At 39.5% G+C, this 4,491-nt stretch overlaps 1 long non-coding RNA gene across 1 annotated transcript; it reads right to left on the bottom strand.

Moving 5' to 3' along the window:
• Positions 1-2,156: 2,156 nt before the first annotated feature.
• On the bottom strand, positions 2,157-4,285 carry LOC126075320 (uncharacterized). Its single transcript, XR_007517168.1, has 3 exons — positions 4,050-4,285; positions 3,279-3,401; positions 2,157-2,265 (listed from the first exon to the last, which is right to left on the bottom strand). It is a non-coding gene; the product is annotated as an uncharacterized LOC126075320 (long non-coding RNA).
• Between the last annotated feature and the right edge of the window lie 206 nt (positions 4,286-4,491).

The following is a 4,491-nucleotide window of genomic DNA, read 5'->3' as shown; positions in this document are numbered from 1 at the left end:
CTTTATACATATTAACCCTCACAATAATCTTATAAGGTATTTACGCTATTATTAGCTCCATTTTATAGGTGTGAAAGCCAAGTCACAGAAGGTTACACAAGTAATAAATGGGAGAGACAGAATTTGAATCCAGGCAATCTGGTTACAAAATCATGCCCTTAACCACCGCTTATGCAGTTTTGTTTTGCTTATTGCTAAACTTTATTTATATTAAATTAAAAAAAATTTTTATCTAAGAAATATCAACTAACAGATAACATAAAATATGTTCCTGAAGTATATTACTTATAGGATGTGTTTGCTTCTAGAACAAAATATACTAATGAAATGTATTATGTAAATGGTAATGTGTGTTTAAGGAGTCCCTGGGTGGCACAAATGGTTATGCACCGGACTATTAACTGAAAGGCTGGCTGTTCAGACCCACCCAGAGGCACCATGGAAGTAAGGTCTGGCGATCCACTTCCAGAAGGTCACAGCATTGAAAACCCTATGGAGTACAGCTCTACTCTGCACATATGGGGTCACCACGAGTCGGAATCGACTAAACAGCAACTAACAACACATGTGTGTTTGCTGTCGGAAATCCTTGCTGGAGTCTTATTTATTTCACTGCAAAAACTGATATTAGTTTAATCATTTTCTAATGAAGACATACATGTCAGCAGATTGAAATTTTTCCTTAAACATCTCTCTCTAAGATTATGTCTCAGGGAAATATTATTTTCACTACCAAGAAATTTGATATTGCAGTTGCATTTGTGCTACTGGCAAGAAGACTTTAGGTACTTATAAATTTTTCAGATATGTTACAGTAGATATTTCTGGATCAAACTTACATTCCTGTAAGAATGTTGAAATATATTTGACTTTACTATGAGTTCTAAGTTTAGCTATATAATATTTATATTTTGTATTGGAAGGTTATGAAATCCCTTAATATATTATGGAGAATAAAATTTTTACAACTGTGGAGTGTATTAACATGCTGTTTTTAATAATAAATACAACATCATTAACTTACTTGGCCTTGAAATGTACACATGGAATTGCTTTCCCGGCATTCCTCTAATATCTAAAGATACAGATTTGCAACGAAACTCCATAGAGTTAGTGATGCAGTATGGTTGTAGAGAACAAAGAATTTTTCACTTGGGACCCTCTCTGGGTCCCCAATTTTTTGACCCATCCATTTCTCAGTCCATCATACTGTGGTGGCTTGCATGTTGCTATGATGCTGGAAGCTAAAAAAGGCCACCGATACTTCAAATACCACCTGGGTCACCCATGGTGGACAGGTTTCAGTGGAGCTTTCAGACTAAGAAAGAAAGGCCCAGCAACATACCTCCAAAAATTAGCCAATGAATCACCACAGAATATTGTCCAGTATAGTGCTGGAAAATGAGCCCCCTAAGTTGGAAGGCATTCAAAATACATAGTGGCTGCAACAATGGACTCCAGCATACCAATGACTGTGAAGATGGTACAGGACCAGGCAATATTTCATTCTTTTGTACATGGGGTCACCATGAGTTGGAGCTGAGCTGAGAGCAGTTAACAACTGATTTTTAGAAATATCAAACATAACTTTGGCTTCTCAACAACGAATCCACCAGCCATTGTTGTTGTCATTGCTAGGTGTGGTTGAGTCTGTTCTGACTCATAGCTACAGAATGAAGCACTGTCTGTTCCTGCACCATGCTCACAATCATTGTTAGGTTTGAGCCCGTTGTTGCAGCCATTTTGTCAATCCATCTGTTGAAGGTCTTCCTCTTTTTTGCTGACCTTCTACTAACCATTTCACCAACCATACTACATTAAATATTCACATATTTACAATTTTTTTTCCATTGGCATAGTTTCTACTGGAATCCTACAAACTCTACAAGGGTAAAAATAAGAATCTCATCCAGGGGCATGAATTAAACACTAAAATGACACTAATAAGAACCAGTAGAAATAGAATTAATAAGAAAGTACAAAGATAAAAGTGAAAAGGAGAGAGAATAGGAAGGCTAGTGTGTCAAATAGAAAACCAAAAGAAAAGAGGAAAATTAGGAATAGATCAAGTGAAAAGGTATTAAACCAAAAACCAAACCCAGTGCCGTTGAGTTGATTCCAACTCATAGGGACCCTATAGGACAGAGTAGAACTGCCCCGTAGAGTTTCCAAGGAGCGCCTGGCAGATTCAAACTGCTGACCCTTTGGTTAGCAGCCGTAGCACTTAACCACCTACGCCACCAGGGTTTCTTGAAAAGGTATTATCTGTAGAAAAAACAAAAAGAGGAAAATATCAATAAAAAAACACAATCAGAAGATGAATGAAAAAAATTAACATAATGAGAATGATAGAATCCAAAATAGAATGAGGAAGATCAGTAGATCAAAGAACATATTTTTAAAAACAACAAAAAATTAACAAGAAGATAAAAAATATCTGAAAGTGGCAATATTTAAGACTCAAATACTTGTACCTGTAAAATATTCACTCCATGGTAGAGTGAGTAGATAGCCTTTGCAACAGTGGAAATTCACAGTGCAGATCTCTAGAGTTCTAGAGCAAATCCATGTCCTCATCTGCTGATATTTATTCTCCTTTGGAGAAATAGCTTCTGGCTTGCTACTTGGCTCTGGTAGAGACTGAATATCCAGTTAGGGGATATTAAGTGACCATGAGCCTTAAGCTTTTCTTTATGAACTGTGTGCCAACAAGACCGCTAAGTTATAATGTTGGATGTGCATGGCAGCAACCTATCACCAACCAGAAATGGCATATAAGATTGGGCTCAAGCAAAAATGGAAGACACAAGTAAATTGCATGAGCAGATGCTCAGATTCCTTCAACACTAACTCTTCTTCTCCTTTAATCCACACCTACGGCCTTATAGGGGGTTCCTTAGAGCCTGTTGACAGAGGAGGAAAAAATCTAGGGCTGATTTGCGAATGATATGCTGGTATCAACCAGAGGTGAACAGCTGCAAAATTACAGTCCCGCTGACAGGTGGCCCTGAAGATCAGTGGTGGAGAGAAATCCTCCTAATGAGCATAATTTAGAGCAACATACTTGATATTCCACTTTTCTGGACTGAGAGATGGCTAGAATATAGATCCGCACTGATTTCTTGTCAGTTGCTAATGTTTTGGTTAGATAGTCAGGTACTCAAAGAGGACGAGACTGAAAGACTGAATACAAGAAGATCTGGGGAATAGGTATATGGATGGGCCCCTCAGAATGGGTGAAGAGTGTCAAGATATTTGTGACCCATGCAAATGCTCACCAAAGGGCATCATCTGAAGAGGAAGCTTTCAACAATCAGGTGGAGAAAAGTCTCATTCTCTGGATGTTGGTCACTTTCTTCTACCACGTTAGTGCTTTCTCAATGGACCCAGGTATAAAGTGGCTGTGTTGAACAGAATGGAGGCATTTCATGAGCTCAGCAATATAACCTTCTCACCAAGGCTGACTGGCTACTGCTACTGGTGAGTGCCTAACTTGCCAACAGCACAGACCAACACTGGGCTTCTAATTTGGCACTATTCCACAGGGTACCTAGTGGCAGGTTAATAATATTGGACTACTTCCCTCAGAGGAGACATATTTTTTCACTGGAATAGAAAGATATTCTTGATATGGATTTGTCTTCCCTGCCTCTAATACTTCTCCTGGCACCACCATCTGTGTGGACTCATAAAATGCCTTGTTCATTTTCATAGCATTTTGCAAAACATTACTTCCTATCAAGGAATTGATTTCACAGCAAAAAGAAATTCACAGCAAAAGAGATTCATGATTCACTGATCATACCACATATATTGTCACCCAGAAGCAGCTGGCCTAATAGAACAGTGGAATGGTGTGCTGAAGACTGGGTCAGTTGGGATACAACATTTTGAAAGAATGGATGCTATGTTAGAAGGTGCGGTATATGCTTTGAATCAGAGATCAATATGTGGTGGTGTGAGAAACACAGAAAAACGCTGTGATCTTTAGAGAAGCCAACTGCTACATCTTTCTCCCATGGAGCCATTGGTAGGTTCGAGCCACTGACCTTTGGGACCACATATCTGCTTTGTCTGCTGGTTCCAGCTGGCTCTGCCAATAGGAGGTGCAAGGAGGAAACAGAAAGGCTGGAAGAAGAACCAGGGACTTTTCTTCTTTCTGTCCAGTTGGCTTCAATCTCCGTCCTGCCCCTCTGAGCATCACCCCAGCAATAGCAGATCTTTCTGTAGCAGAAAATGAATCTAGCTTCCCATTTTCCTAACATTTGCAGAACCAGCTTCATGTGAGCTGTCAGAGAAACAAACATTACCAAGCAAGTGTCCCCTCTTCTGAGGTGTGGGTTGAAGTCTTAAACCAAGGTCCTCCAACTCCCTTCATTAATGCATCTTGTGTCCCAATTACCCTACTTCCCGGATTTGGGGAAGGTGGATAAGAGGCAATGTGTAGAAATGTGAGGTTATCCTGACGCTAGTGCTGGATCAGTTTAGAGA

Source organism: Elephas maximus, chromosome 4, assembly GCF_024166365.1.
Source record: "Elephas maximus indicus isolate mEleMax1 chromosome 4, mEleMax1 primary haplotype, whole genome shotgun sequence".
Lineage (NCBI taxonomy): Eukaryota > Metazoa > Chordata > Mammalia > Proboscidea > Elephantidae > Elephas > Elephas maximus.
The sequence above is the reverse complement of the archived record's forward strand: the minus strand, read 5'-3'. Positions and strand labels throughout refer to the sequence as shown.